Source organism: Muscardinus avellanarius (assembly GCF_963383645.1).
Source record: "Muscardinus avellanarius genome assembly, chromosome: X".
NCBI classification, from domain to species: domain Eukaryota; kingdom Metazoa; phylum Chordata; class Mammalia; order Rodentia; family Gliridae; genus Muscardinus; species Muscardinus avellanarius.
The window spans coordinates 25,946,624-25,963,429 of NC_137792.1; the positions used below are offsets into that span (position 1 = coordinate 25,946,624).

At 33.5% G+C, this 16,806-nt stretch overlaps 1 protein-coding gene across 2 annotated transcripts in view; it reads right to left on the reverse strand.

The window, feature by feature from the left end:
- The window catches only part of DMD (dystrophin), a gene marked incomplete at both ends in the record, with an annotated part of 2,101,015 nt that overhangs the window by 881,276 nt on the left and 1,202,933 nt on the right, over positions 1–16,806 (reverse strand). The window lies entirely within an intron of this gene.

The window sequence follows — 16,806 nt, forward strand, 5'->3', positions numbered from 1 at the left end:
GGATTATAAGCATGAACCACCATGCTCCCCCAAGTTTTTTTTTTTTTTTTCTTTTAAGAAAGAACAAATAAAAGCCTTTGGTGACCTGGTCTTTTCATCTCTTTCTTAATTTTCTTTTTCTCACTTTTTTTTCTGTAAACCACTAATGAACATACTCTCCTTTGAAATCCAGTACTCTGTCCATATTAGGACTTGTCAGACAATGTTCTCTCTCCTGGTGATGTACTTCCATACATTTTCATCTAGGTAGCTCCTAGTTACCTTTTCAATCTCAGGCTAGACATGACTTCCTATATGAAGCTTCCTCAGTAGAGTCCATAGGTCTTGTTCTGTAATCTCACAGCTCTATATAACGTTTCTACACAGACAATTTTGTAATTTCCTATGTTTATCAATATATTGCAAGCACCATAAGGGCAAGTAGTCTGTCTAATATGATTATATTCTATTTCAGTACCTAGTATATAATATTTGTTTAGTTCTTAAATTAATAATCTCCAAATTAAATCATGTTATTTGTTTGCATGAGAGTAATAATATCATTCAAATTAATTTTTGGAGATTTTCCATGAATACTCAGTGTTTGTTTATGGAGAGCAAGCTCTATGTAAATGTAACTAAATTCCACAGAAAAAGTTGCCTACCAGGGCTTTGCAAACAATAGCCCAAGAACCAGATAGTGCCCATTGCCTTATTTTGTTAAAAAAAGTATGACACACCTATATTTATTCATTTATATATTGGTTATGACCACTTTTATGCTGAAATAGCATTGTTGAGCAGTTGCAGCAGAGACTGAATGGCCCACAAAACTTTATTATTTGGCACTTTTACTAAAGTTTATCAATATTTTATCTGCTCAAAGTCCCTTTATTGGACACATTATAGAGAACTGAAAGTATAAAAGTTCTGATTTAATAAAATCTGTATAATCTTTTTAAGTCATTTGTACGTGCAATCAGGAAAATGTGTATGCCTATTAGAAGTTCTTTTCTGCCAAAGAAATAAACATAAACACCTTACATAATTGTTATTTCTCAAGACATAACTGAGAACAGCCAATAGGAAAATTAGACATTGCATTAGATTAATAACTTTTATTTTGCTAAAATTTACTAAAGTTTCCAAGTAAGAGAATCTATGCCTACTTTATGTAAATTTAAGCATTTAAAATACCAAGGGAAAAGACCCATGTTCGTTCTTCCATTTCCTCTTGGTTTTAATATAATTTTAGTTTCTTTCCTTATTTTTCCTTTTTTTTCCTAGCCTAAAATAAGCTACCACATATTTTACAATTTTGTATTCTCTTTGTTACTTAGTCCTTTTTTAGAGGGTATTAGAGATTTAACCCAGGGGCATTCTACCTCAGAGCTATACCCCAGCCCTATTTTTTAATGGTGACCTTTATTACTGTACCTATATTTAAAATTCCCTGAGGTAGTCATAATTACTATCCCCAGAATATTATACTGTTCAATAATATGTATATTTCCAGTTGAATATTAATAAAAAATAAGGGAAATGAGAAGGGAAAGGGAAAGGGAAAGGGAAAGGGAGGGAGGGAGGGAGGGAGGGAGGGAGAGAGAGAGAGAGAGAGAGAGAGAGAGAGAGAGAGAGAGAGAGAGAGAAGGATTTTTGTTCATCACTTTCATCCTGGAGAAGAGAGGGCAAAGGGTCCTTCCATTTCATTTATTTGAAATCTGCACACAATCATAAGTAAATTCTTCAGAAACACAGGTTACCATTCTAAAAGAATACAGCCCCAGGAGGTACAAGAATAGTTACATTCCCTCAAACAGCATTTCCTGAAGTGTGGTCTGGGAACCCCTGGGAGTGCTTGAGACCCATTTAGGGGGTCTGTGAGGTCAAAACAAGTTTCATAGTAATGCTAAGATGTTATTTGTCTTTCTTCATTCTTTTATGAGTTTTCTAGAGGATGCAAGGTGTGAGACATTACAATGTACATAGCAGTACATTGAATGCAGAGTTATATGAAGCAGCTGTATCCTTTTAAAATACACATTAATAAAAGAGACTTGCAAAAACGTTAATGTCATTTTATCAGCAAACCTTCTTTTGCTTTGTAAACTATATTTATTTTAAATAAGACATTTTTAAATCAACAGGTACTTTTTAAGTGAATTTTTTTGGATAAAAGAAATATCTACTTGTCACCAGGCATAAATAATGACAGCTTATCATGCATATCAATAGCACCGACATAAAGAAGACCTCAGTCAAACAAATAATTCAATATGAAATAAAAGTGAAAATAATCCATTAGGTATGAAGAATTCTACAATAAACATTCAAATTAGAGTCGTCAAGAAATTTGCCAGGGAATTTATAAGAGAAAAACAAAGGTGAATAATGTAGGTCAGGCACCTTGAGGGCCAACTTTTAGAGTTAATGAACTGCCTAAATATCTATTGTGAGTCTCTGTGCTATGCTGAGCTAAGTAGGGCATCTTAAAAAGAGACACTCATGGCTCACATAGAGATTATAAAACACGGACATAAATTGGCCCTGCATTAGATTTCATTTTCACCAATAAATATTTGTGTGTCCACAATATACTAGGTACTGATTGTGCTATATGATGAGGTAGTTATGAAATTTTAATAGACTACTAAGAAATGCTAAAGTGTATATGAATAGGCTTCTTTAAAAACGTGATAAACATTGAAGTGGAGCTATGTACCAACAAATGCTTAGAGATGGTGGCACACACCTATAATCCAAGTACTTGAGAGGCTATGGAGGATCACAGGTTTGAGACCAGCCAGAGCAATTTAATGAGGTTCTCAGCAACTTAGAAAGACACTGTTTCAAAATAAAAAAAAAAAAAAATAGGGCTACGGGTGTAGCTCAGAGGTATAATGCCTCTGGGTTCCATCTCTAATACCCTGAAAAAAAGATTACACACCTACTAAATACCAAACTCTTAGTAGTATTTGCTGGATATTCAGGGGAAAATAGCATAGACTAGTCTTTATAAAGCTTATAGTATCATGTGCTCTGTATATGTTCAACTAATAATGAGATGTGCAAGCTGGGCGTGGTGGCGCATGCTTATAATCCCAGCATTCTGGAGGCTGAGACCAAAGGATCGTGGTTCATAGACAGCCTCCGCTACTTAATGAAGCCCTTTGCAACTCAGTGAGACCTGGTTTCAAAATAAAGAATACAAAAATAGGGCAGGGGGTGTAGCTTGGAGATCGAATGCCCCTGGGTTCCATCCCCAGACCTGCAAAAAAAAAAAAAAAAAACACACACAACAAAAAAACAAACAAACCATATGTGCATAAAACAGCATTGTCATAAAAGAATAGTCCTTTATATACAAACTGTGTGTGTGTGTGTGTGTGTGTGTGTGTGTGTGTGTGGTGCTGGGGATGGAACCCAGGAGCTTTCTACCTGTGGGCTACACTCCCAGACCGATTTTCTGTTTTATTTGGAAACAGGGTCTCACTAAGTTGCTGAGAGCCTCACTAAGTAGCTGAGGCTGGCTTCAAACTTGTGCGATCCTCCTGTCTCTGTCTCCCAAGCACGGGGATTACATGTGTGAGCCACCACGCCTGGCTCTATATACAAACTTTTAACTTGGAATTTTTCAGTTATGTTGCATTTGAAGGTGAACATGTCAGATTCTAATTCTCATGAAGAAATGGTGGTCAGATATAATTATTCTAGTTTGGTAAACTGCATTTTACTTTAGACTAATACTTTATAAACTCTACTAACTTAATTAAATGTGATGAATAAAGCAGCCAAAAAAATGTTCAAAGTGCTGAAAAAATATGGAAAATAAAATACCTGTGATGATTATGATTCAAGCAAGACCTTTAACAGAATTTTCTCAGAAAACTTAATTGAATGTCTACTTATCTCCTGAACAGAGATACTCAGTCTAAGAACAAGTGCATTTGCAAACAATTCTTAGGAACATAAACTATTCCCAAGAAGTAGAACTAGTGGATGGTATTTAGATTTAAGAGAATGTGGTAGTTTTAACTGTGAGTGCCTTCTAGTAAGTGACATTGAAATGGAACCCACAAAAACATGAAAACGTGTGTGTTGGCTGGATAAAGCATAGCGTCAATCTTCACCACAGAAAAATTAGCTTTCCTCATATTGGACATATACTTAGAGATTCAGAGGAACTCAACGTAGATCAATGTAGCTAAAGTGTGGCAAAGGTGAAGGGAAGAAGGAGATAAAATCAAAGGGAAGGACAGGGGCCAGGAGGACAAGCTAAGGACTATAATTTTATCTTGTGAAATTGGAAATAAATAATCAAGGATTCTATGAAGGAAGAAATTATCTCTCAGTAGCTTAGGAAATATGTTCAACCTATAAAATATATTCATTAGATGAAAAGGAGGTATAGCTTTCTAGAAAGGAAAGCAGGGTAGACAAAGGCAAGATATTATAAAAGATCATGGCCTTTATAATATTTCCTAAGCGATGGAACTGTGGAAAGGGATAGGTAAGAGACAGTGATAGAAAGGTAGGATTGGTTCAAGTTCTAAAAATCTCCCCATGCCTGCCAAGATAAATATATTCTCTCTGTGGTTTCAGAGAACCACTGAAATCTTATAGAAGTATGGCATGATGATGTTTATATTTTAAACAATATATTCATTAGTTTAAGGAATATATATTACCAGTACTTAAGTGGGTTGTGCTTATAAATTGTCTTCTAAATTATCTCTGGGCATTAAAATTTAATCCTACATAGAATTTATTTGTGCCTTATTTATATAATTGCCCATATTAATTATCGAATTCCTTAAACAATGGTTAAAGGGTAAAGAGGAATGTCAGAAATCTTCTTAATAAATTGTTAGAGGCTGGTTTTCACCCATAAAGTAGGCTATTTTGCTTAGTTAAGCTCATATTTTAAAATAGTAGAATTCAGATGATATATGCGAGGATATTTTTAAAAAACCAGATATAGTCACGTATGACAGAGTCAAGGCACTGTTAACTGAAATAGGTTTCCTAGTACTTAGATCACTAGAGAAGATAACAGATTGACCTAGCATTATGGAGAAAATTTCCCTGTAGCTTTATGAAGATTGAAGGGAGCTTCTCTTGCCTCACTAGGAGCTGACAACCATTTCTCTGCTGCTGAATATAAGGGGGTAGAAGATAATGTTTTCATTTTCCAGAGAGAATTGATGGTTTCACATTATTTCTTCACTATATATCTCAAAAGGCAAATATAATAAAAATGTGAATACAATAAAATGGCATTAGGTAGCATATATTGCATACATACATTTGTGCCATGCAAATATCAGAAAGAAAAAGGTTACTCTCGCAAGCAGACCTCAATTACAATGGATAATGAGGGACATAATGATTTTTTACAAGTTTTTATAAAAGTTTTACTTTTCATCTAATGACTTTCTCTCAATGTATGATTCATGCACAAAAACTACACATAACTAATGTTATAATTTGATGAGTTTGGATAGAGGCATGTTCTCATATACCCATCATTACAACTAAGAAACAAAACATATCTATCAGCACCAAAATACTGTTGTGTTCTTTTATTTTCTCTCTCTCTCTCTCTCTCTCTCTCTCTCTTCCCTCTCCCTCTCCCTCTCCCTCTTCCTCTCTCTCTTTCTCTCTTTTGGTACTAGGGAAGGAACCTAGGGGCATTCTGCCTTTGAGTTATACCCCTGGAACTTTTTATGTTACTTTGAAACAGAGTCTTGCTAAGTAGCTGATGCTGGCCTTAGGCCTGTAATCCACCTGTCTCAGCCTTCCTAGTACTAAGATTACAAGTATGTGCCACTATGCCCAGATTCTTCCTCCCTCCTTTTTTCTCATGATAAAACAATTTGAAATATACCTTTTAACAAACTTTTAAGTGATGAATACAGGCACTGTGTTGTACAGTAGATCTTTAGAATTTATTCATCTCACATAAACCTTATGCTCAAAGAACAACTTACAATTTTCCCCCTTTACATCCTCTAGAAATGACCATTTATTGTCTACTTCTATAAGGGTGACTATTTCAGATACTCATATCAATAGAATCATGTAGTATTTGTCCTTTGGCTAATAAATTGTTCTATTTTTATCCATCAAGAGTTTTTTGAATCTATCATATCATTCCAAGTTCTATTCTAATAACTTGTCCTTAATCTAAAACACTATAAAGCTACTATGCATACCCATGTTCATAACAGCACAATTTGCAATAGCCAAAATATAGAACCAACCTAGTTCTCCATCAACAGATGAATGGATTGCAAAATTATGGGAAATACACACAATGGTATTCTACTTAGCAATAAAGAAGAACAAAATTATGTTATTTGCAAGAAGATGGAAAGACCTGGAGAACATTATGTTAACTGAAATTAGCCAAGCACAGAAAGAGAAGGGACATATGTTTTCTCTAATGTGCTCAAGCTAGGAAATATTAGGGATACCAGAGGGACTCCAGATAATAGAGGGGAAATCCCAGCAAAGCCAGAAAGGAGGGGTAGGGGAGGAAGAAGGCTGAGGTTAATCAATGAAAAAGTTATATTCAAATATGTATATACATGTGAATATCACATTGTTAACCTGAACACTCAGTATTGGGAGGGAGGGAAAGGGGGAAGCAGGTGGAGGGAGAGGGCACCAAGTACTGTGTGAATATATGATCTACATTATGATGTGAGAATAGAGTGCATCAATAAAATAAAATTAAAAAAATAAAAAATACTATAAAGCTACTTAACTTGAGCTACCCTGATGCCAATCTTTCTCTATTTGTATGGTTTTAAGAATCAAGGAATCTATGAGGGACCACATATAAACAATTTAAAAGCCTTCCAATATTCTTTTATATGGCCCATGAAAATAAAGTTCTTTGAGATTTAAAATCTTCTATGGCCCAATCCACCATGACTTCTTCACATATCACTATAGAGTATTTCATCCATTAGAGACACAAAAGGAATTTTTTATCATGCTTAATTAGAATAGCAGATAGGTGGGTTTGAAAAAGTCATTGTTAAATTAGAGATATGATATGGAGTTTATACACATTCAACCATTTTCTTTTTTCTTAAAATATATATCTGTGTATCTATGGAAACTGATACTGTCAGTATTAGCCATTGCAAGAGCATATTTGACTCCAGTTGGCCAGTCTTGCTAGAACTTGCCAAGTTGTAAAGAATAAAATATGACATAAAAGGATTAACTGTGAAGCTAATTTTCCAAAGACTTTTGATGAAGAATTATGAATGTCCTTGAAAGCTTTTCAAGAGTCATCAGAGAACAGATGGGAAGAAACCAGATTTTTCATAAACACCTGTGGATAATAATGTCTGTACCATCCTCTCTGATCAATCTATAAATAGCTCTATGGTGATATGGATTGCATCGAAAAGCTTAAATCAAAGAGCTTCTTTTTACTATAAGTAACAGTGAAAATTGAAGTTACTTGTCTCTTAAGTATATTAAATTCTAGAGAAGATATAAAATATTAATTGTTAACTGAACTCTTTCCAATTTTTTTTAAGATTAGAAAGCAATATGTCCAAATTCTAGAATTTAAAATGTATCCATGGAAATGTGATACCACTATACAAACATAAAAGTTTGTTCTGGCTCTATAGATCTATTTTCACCTATGTAGCAATGTCAAATCTAGACATTTAAGTATTCATTTTAACTGTAACCTGAATATAAGTTCTTATTTTTCTAATTAAGAGAATATTTATTGATGTTTTAAATATACCAGGATTTTTAATACTGTGTGTTACTGAGATAGGAATAAGATACTACCCTGTCCTCACGAGGGTTTCAATTTTTTCGGTTAAAATATGTAAATAGATATGACATATAATAGATGCATAAAATGTTATTTGAGTGTTATAAAAGAAGGAGGAAAAAATAACTCAGGAGAAGAAACTACTTCTGCTTGAGGAGATCACATTCACAGAACACTAAATTTGGATCTTGAGGGATGGCTAGAACTAATAAAAAGAAAATAAGGTGAAAGTAAATTTAACCAAAGGAATTTTTTGTACAAAAGCTGAAGGACAGAACATTTCATTCCATTTTATGTTTTATTCATAAACTGAAGTAGTAGAGATGATGGGCAACATGTTTGAAAAGACAGGTTAGAACAGATTCTTAGTCTAATTTCCTACCTACTAAGCATGCCGAACTAAGGTAAGTAGAAGGTTGGTGGTCAGAAAGAGATGCATATACTAAAGTATATTACAAGTCTAAACTGGCATTAATAATGAAAATATGAATCTAAAGTAGACTCTGGAAGAAAACTCTTTGATTCTGTATTTTAGTTTTAACATTTCGTAGCCACATGATCTTGAGCAAGAAGCTTCACCAATTTGTGCCCCAATTACCATTCTGTAAAAGAAAAAAGTAGAAGATCCCTGATAGGTTATAAAGATTATATGATCTATAATACAATATTCCTGACGATGTTAAGTGTTATTGCCACTGCCATCACTGCCATCCTCATCCCAGGATCTGAATGAGGTCGTATAAAGTCAAATGAATATTGAAAAACAATATAAATGAACAAATTGCAACGGGAGGGACAAATTGAAGACAAATTATGCTTACTCAAAGCAATGCTTATCAAAATTTAATGTACCCAGAAATTACCTAGAAACCCTGTTAAAATGCTGACTTTGATTTATTTGATTCTGCATTTCCTAGCAACTCCCAGGTGTTATCTGTGCTCTGGACCAGAGACCACAACTTTGAGTAGCAAGAGTCTGAAACATCTGTTATTCAGTTGCAGCTGACAGTGCTAAGAGAGAATGTAGGAATGAATACCTTGCAGTTAGATCTAAATTTTCAAAAGAAGACAGATATCCCTATTTAAAAAAATATGGACACTCTCAGTTTTTAGATGTTGCCAATTATTTTAAAATGGTGCCTTTTCAAAAGCACTGCATGCATTCACAGATAGATTCAGCTTGCAGGTACTCGGTTTGCAAACTCAGCTAGGTGAAGAAAGTACAAGTCAAAGTGTGATGAGAAACTAGGGAAGTTCAAGTCGAGTAGCTGGTTTTGGAACTAGAGTGATCCTGAAGGTAGAGTGTGAATATGTGAGCAGGTTTTTATCACAAATTTATGTAGATATGCCTGATACATTAGAGGATGGCATATACTGTGAAGATATTTTCAATCATACTAAAATGTTCGGCTTTTAATTTTTAAAATATGTTTATTGGTGCCATTAGAGTCCCAAGTCACAATGTAGTTTATAGTGATAGTAATAGACATGCGCACTGCATGTGGTGAGCTTTTCCTAGCTCTTTTCTCACTCTTCACCTTCCCAATACATGATATCAAGATTGGCGCTGGTATTCTCACATATGTGTGTAATATCAATGGGACTGTTTTCTTCATTATTTTCTAGTTTCGGCCATTAATTCCCTAAATTACCATACGTAGGCATTTCTCCCCCAATATCTAAAGTCCCTCTTGTATTCTGATTACTCTCTAGCTTCCACATATGGGAGAAACCATGACCCTCCACATTTCTGTGACTGGTGAATCTCACTTAACATACTCTTCGTCAGATCCAACAGTTTTCTTGCAAATGACAAAGTTTTGTTCTTCTTTACTGCTGAATAGAATTTCCTCATGTGTATATCCCATAATTCTAATTTGGCTATTGTGAATTATGCTAATACAAACATGATATGCATGTGTCACTATAAATATTCTGATTTCAGTCCCTTTGGAAGTATACCTAGGAGTGGCAATAGCTGGATAATATAGTAGATCCCTTTCCAGTTTTCTGAGGAATCTCCACACTGATGCCCATAGTAGCCACACTAATTTGCAATATCACCAGCAGTGTATAAAGATTTCTATTTCTCCACATCCTCACCAGCATTTATTTATTTTTTTACTTCCTGATGATTGTCATTCTTGTTAGGGTTAGATGGTATCTCAGTGTAAGTTTGACTTACATCTCCCTGAATGCTAATGATGTTGAATATTTTATTCACTTATTGGCCATTTGTACTTTTTAAGGTTGTCAAGAAGCTGTTTGGTTGAAACTGAAAACTCAAAGCTATTTGGTTAGGGGAGCCCTAATTTGTGAGGAGACCAATTTAAGAAACATGTAAGAAAAAAAGTCATCTTACAAGGAATGCATAGAGTAATATGAATTGCTAATGGGAATTTTCAAGAAGAGGTCCTAATAGGCCTACTTTATGAATTAGATAAAGTTCATATCTAATTAACAGTATCCATCTGTATGCAAACAATGAGCTAAGGTCTTAAAACCACAATTTCTTCCCTTAAGTACATCTATGAGTACCTCCCATTATCATATTTATACTCTTGTTTTCTTAGCAAAGTAGCATACATTATATACAGGTAAACTTTGGCTAAAATTTTCAGAAGAAAATAGGTTTTAAAGAATAATAATTTACTGATCAAATATTACATATCACACAAATAGCATTTTTGAATATGTCTAGCTTTTCTTTGAACTTTTATGCACTCTCAGAGTTGACATTCTTGCAAAAGTAATATGAAAACATTATTTTCCCTGAGACTGCTTGCCAGAAAGGTGTCAATATTCTCTTGAGAAGGAGCTCCTGCTCATATCTTTTATTCTATATGCAACTTCTCCTAAACAAAACCAAAGGTCTATAAAAATGTTTAATTCCAAACCTAGGTCCAAAAAAGTCCAAGGTAGACTCTGGAAAATTGAGTAGAAAACCTGAGGAAGATCCTAATGGCCAAGATTAATAATTATAATTCATTCAAACTTTGAATAAATAAGAATATACCAGTCCATGCTGATATTAATAAAGAGGGGAAACATAAAGCTTTTGAACTTTGAATAAATGAGAAGCTACAAATCCATGCTGATATCAATAGAACGATGGGGAAGAAACATAAAGGTTTAAAAAAAGTGAGCTGGTAAATGTAAGATCATGTCAGAATTAGGAAATTTATCAGTTTGAAAGCTTCAGTGTAATAATTAGAAAAAAACAGACACTAATGCTGCTTATATGACTTATTAATGAAAACAATATTGTTCAACACTATAGGATCTGATGGTCACCACCTTAACTGATTAATTAAACTTAGCAGCATTTAGAATGAGAGTACCTTTTACTATACATCTCTGGAGATGTTGTAATATGAAGCATAAAGCACCCTTTTTAAGTTGTTCTTGCCAAAATATTTGAAAAATACCATCTGAAAGGGAAAATCAGGCAAATAAAGAAGAGATATTTTATGAAGCTATTGATATTTTTCAAATGTCAGTGTCAGCTGACATTTGAAAAATATCAGGAAAAAGAGGTGAGTGAACTTAATTGTGCCAAAAAAAGAATAAAGAATAAAGAAAATAATTAAATGCAATGCATTAACTAATATTGGTCCAAAATTTCCCAGCAAATATAAAAAAAAATTTGACCTATTGAAGAGATTGGAATACAGACTGAATATTAAATAATATATTATTTTCAATTTTCTTGGTCATAACAAGCAAGCATGGTTTTGCTTGAAACCTGGTCTCATTAATTCACCAAGGGACATCACTAAGTTGCTAAGGCTGTCCTCAAACCTGTGGTCTGCCTATCTCAGCCTCCTGAGTACTAGGATTACAGACATATGCCACTACACCCAGCTGTATTTTAAGCACCCAGGTTTAAAATCGTTTTCATAAGCCAAGCAAGGTGGCCCACACCTGTAATCCTAGTAATTGGGAGGCTGAGATAGGAGGATCAAGGGTTCACAACTTAGAGGTTCTTCTCAACTTAGTAAGACTCTTTTTCAATAAAATAAAATAAAATAAAATAAAATAAAATAAAATGGGGCTGGGCATGTAGCTCAGAGGTAGAATGTTCCTGGTTTCAATACCCAGTAACAAGACACAAGCATGAGCACACATACACACACACACACACACACACACACACACACACACACACACACACGTTCTTCATTATATTGTTGTCAGTAATCTGTTGTCTGAAGTCATAGCTCCCACATTCTGTTGACCAGAAGAAAAGGAGTATATGAAAATGCAACACTAAAATGACGGAAATATAATAAATTAGAACAAGATTGTGGGCAAATAAATGGAGAGCTGGCTAGAAATATTTAAGATTATTTTTATATCACGGACCCCTTTGTTGATGTGACAAAACCAAGGACTCCTCACAATAATGTTAAGTCCTTTATATAACATATATAAGACTCCAAAGGAAAAATCAATAATGAAATACAGTTATAAAACAGCTGGGTATGGTGGCACATGTCCGTAATCCTAGTACCCAGGAGGCTGAGAGAAGAGGATCACATTTTTGAGGGCAGCCTTACCAACTTAGTGAGGTCCCTCAGTGAATTAAAGAGACCATGTGTCAAAATAAAAAAAAATATAATGAAGCCGAGCATGGTGGTGCACCCTTGTAATCCCCGTACTTGGGAGGCAGAGACAGGAGAATCGTGCAGGTTCGAAGCTAGCCGTTCTGGCTTAAGAGACCCTGTTTCCAAAAATAGAAAAGTATAAAATAGGTCTGGGAGTGTAGCCTGGAGGTAGAAGGGTTTCCAGGAACCCCAGTACCACAAAAAATATAAATAAATATATATATACAGAGAGAGAGAGAGAGAGGGAGAGAGAGAGAGGGAAATGTATGTTACTATTGTGATTTGCTACATTATGATGCGGACTATATGACTATAATCCATAACTAAAAATATAAAAAATAGGGTTGGGGTATAGCTCTGAAGTAGAATATTTCTGGGTTCAACCTCCAGTACCACATCCCCCCCAAAAAAATTGGAACAGAAACAAAAATATGATATGGGAATATAAGTACTAGTTTAGGAACACATTGAAAAATAGCATCTTGGGGCAGATCTAATAACTGCTGCAATGTTGAAGTATTAGAAGTGATATGTTCTTGTATTCTACAGAAGAGTACGGTGGCCAAATTTCACAATATTCTATTATATATATATTATCTATTTTATGAATAACTCAAAAAACAGAACTCAAATATTCTAAAGACAAAGTAATGACAAAAAGATGGAAATATAAATTACCCTAATTTGATCACCATATGATCCATCTCTACCCCTCCTGGGTATTTTTCCAAATGGGTTGAAATCAGAGAACTACAGTAACATATGCATATGTATGTGCATAACAGCACAATTCATAATAGCCAAAATATGGAACCAACCTAGGTATCCATCAACAGATGAATGGATTGCAAAACTATGGGAAATACACACAATGGAATTCTACTCAGCTATAAAGAAGAACAAAATCATGGCATTCACAAGAAGATGGAAAGACCTGGAGAACATTGTGTTAAATGAGATCAGCCAAGCACAGAAAGACAAGGGACATATGTTTTCTCTAATATGCCCAAACTATAGAGCACTAGGGATACCAGAGGGACTCCAGATAATGGAGGGGAAATCTCAGCAAAGCTAAAGTGGAAGGGTAAGAGAGTAAGAAGGTTGAGGTTGATTAAGAGGAGCTCTATTCAAATATGTGTATAAGTGTGAATGTAGCATGGTCAATCTGGACACTCATTGTTGGGAGGGGAGAAAGGGACAGTGGGGGGGGACCAAACAGTCTAAATGTATGTCATTTTCAATATGTTCCACATATAAATAAAATTAAAAATAAAACATAAAAATATCTTAGGATATTGTCAGGTAAATTTATTTATTTAACACTATATTTTAGATAATATTCATTTTTGTGGAACTGGGGATTTAACCCAGGGTATTCTACCTCCAAGATTGTCTAAAGACATTGTTCATCTTGAAAGTTTTACTGATATGCAATTATCTGCTTAAAACTAATCAAGAATATAAATATTCCAAAAGTATATTCAGTGAAAATATGTTGGATAAAATTAAATAGAAGCATAAAAATAAAATAAAATAAATTACCCTAATTTTATCTGTATGTATTGAAATATCCCACTGCAGCCCTTAAATATATAAATATATATATATATATATATATATATATATATAAAATTATTGAGTTGGTAAAAAATAAATAATGCTTAGAGTTGAAAATGTTAACCACCTCATTTTTTTTGGTGGAACTGGGGTTCCTGGAAGCCCTTCTACCTCCGTGCTATACTCTCAGACCTAGTTTTACATTTTTTATTTGGAAACAGGGTCTCCTAAGCCAGCGCGCGTGGCTGCTTCGAACCTGTGCGATCCTACTGTCTCTGCCTCCCAAGCACAGGGATTACAAGCTTGCGCCACCACGCCCGGCTAACCACCTAATTTTTAATAAACTGCTGTCATACTATACTTCATACTTCATAAATTTGTACAACTAAATTCATAAGTAATAAAAAATTTAAAAACAATATTTTGAGATATCAATGACTAATAAAATATGAAAACAATTACAGGTTTGATTAGTACTATTAGGATTTTTTTGCCTACATTCAAAATGGAAGGAAATGCTAATTTCCAGTTTAAGGTTAATGAAAGCAAAGAGGCAATTTCCCCCACACCAGTTTAAAATCAAGACACCGCTTGAATTCTCTGCATAGATCTAGGCTAAAGAACCTTTGTACACAGACTTGCTTTGTTTTAACTCATGACATCCCATTATGTCTGATAGGTTATAATTTGCATCTCCTTGTTTGCAAAGATCAGTTTTGTAGCTAAGACATCATTAAACTCATTACAAACATGATTAAGCCTATAGAGTTGATCTAGTTACTCTGCGACATAATTGAAGTAAAAATACATTTTCTGTCTTAAACGCCACACCTAATTGATTATGTTTTATACTTCATTTGCTTCCAGCATAGACTAGCATTAAAGGATGTCCACTGCTATTAAATATTTATGAGACATTTCATTTCATATTTCTGATATGTTGCATTTTCATGGAAAATTTTTAAAATTATGGATCAATAAATTTCTGAATAGTTTTTATAGACATTTTTGTTTAAATTATATACTTTCTTTCATGTCTGCCCCTAGGCTAAGGAATGTTAAATATTTTTAAGAGCTGTATTTAAAGACCATTAGGAATAAAGAATACTATTGTTAAATTGAGTAGGTACTTTATTTTTCATCTGTGCACTAAATAAATTCTCTTCCCTTATAGCTTCTATTTGAATTGCACTGAGAGCTTGCCATTGATTAACAATAGTTTCATGATTATAACTCTCTCACAATTGTTAGGTTAACATATGTTCTATGAAATATTATTTTACTTATTTGTACTTGATTTGATATTGCAAACCTGGAAATAACTGTGTGTATATTGGGAGAATCACTTATATTTTATTACATACTTTATACTTCACAAAAGTAAAATGATATCAAAATACTGGGAAAGTATGCCACAAAACTGATCTCAGTGGAAATTTAAATATGCTAACATTTATTTATAATATGAAGCTTAAAGTAGACAACTTTAAAAACTGAGTTAAAAAATAAACCTCAAGAAAACTGATATTTACTTTTTACAGCATGAAAGTACAATTTTTAATGTAGGCCAAAATATTTAAATGGGAGGGATTTTTTAACCAATTATAGCCAAATCCCTAGGTGTAAATAATATACAATTTGGATAATATTTCACAAAAGAGTCAGCATATACTACTTTCTTAGAAAATTAGAATCTAAAATTTTAGAGCTTATTTGATAAAACTGGGATCTTAGCCCATCTTTATGGATATATTTAATTTGCATTTAGAACTGACACAGGAGTGAAACTGATCAAATTATGTTATATGCAAGTAAAAATATGCACGATTAAACTTACCATTCTATATAATTAATATGCCCTGATAAAAAGAGACCAATTACATGTAACAACATTTAAAAATTCAGATGGATAATACTTAGCATATTAATACTAATATGCTCTATTCAAATACCATATAGTAAAATATTTAAAAATGAGAACTAATCTTATATAGTAAAGAAAATTACTTTCCCAATTTCATCAACTTTATATTTTCAAGACATGTATTGCATAGAATTCTACCCAATTATTCTTAATCTTCTAATTTCTTACCATCTTATAGTAAAGCAGACTGAATTTAGTTCAGAATTGACAGTATATAGGTTTAATCCTATTCATCCTTTAAACATACTAGTTATTTAAATAATAGAATACCTGTGCAAGTAATTGAAGGATTTCCATATGGGAAAAGAAGTGTATGATTTTCCAAGGAAGTAATTTAGCTACAAAATTTAGGGCTTTACTTTATCGACATATAAGCAAAGATATATTCCAAACTTAGATTTAATATATAAAACTAATTTTAGATGATGCTATTATTTTTTAAGTTTGGCAAAGCAGCTGAGTGTGTGTGTGTGTGTGTGTGTGTGTGTGTGTGTGTGTGTGTGTGTGTAGGTCAACTAATGTCTGCTCTCTATAAGAATAGATCATAGCCCCAAATGACCATCAATGAGTTGTCCCAGTTTTATATATTACAATCTACCTACTATGTAGATAATAGGTAGGATGCAAGGGCTTGGCAATAGAACTGAGGTTTCATTGTTTATAACAAATAGTCTCATTTGGTAAATAAAGGCCAAGTTCTCCTTTGTGAAATAAGAAACACTAGCATCAAACACTAGAAGCATAATACCAAATCCCATTTGTAAAATATCTGTTCTTTGCAACTGTAGCAGCATTCATTTGGCTTTCAGGGCTTTCTATGCATTCCAAGGGAAAGTTAAAGGATGACTGAATTTAAAAAATAACCTTTTTAGTGGTTTCTTTTTCCCTTTTCAAGAAGGTACTAACACATATAAGAAAATATTGGAAAT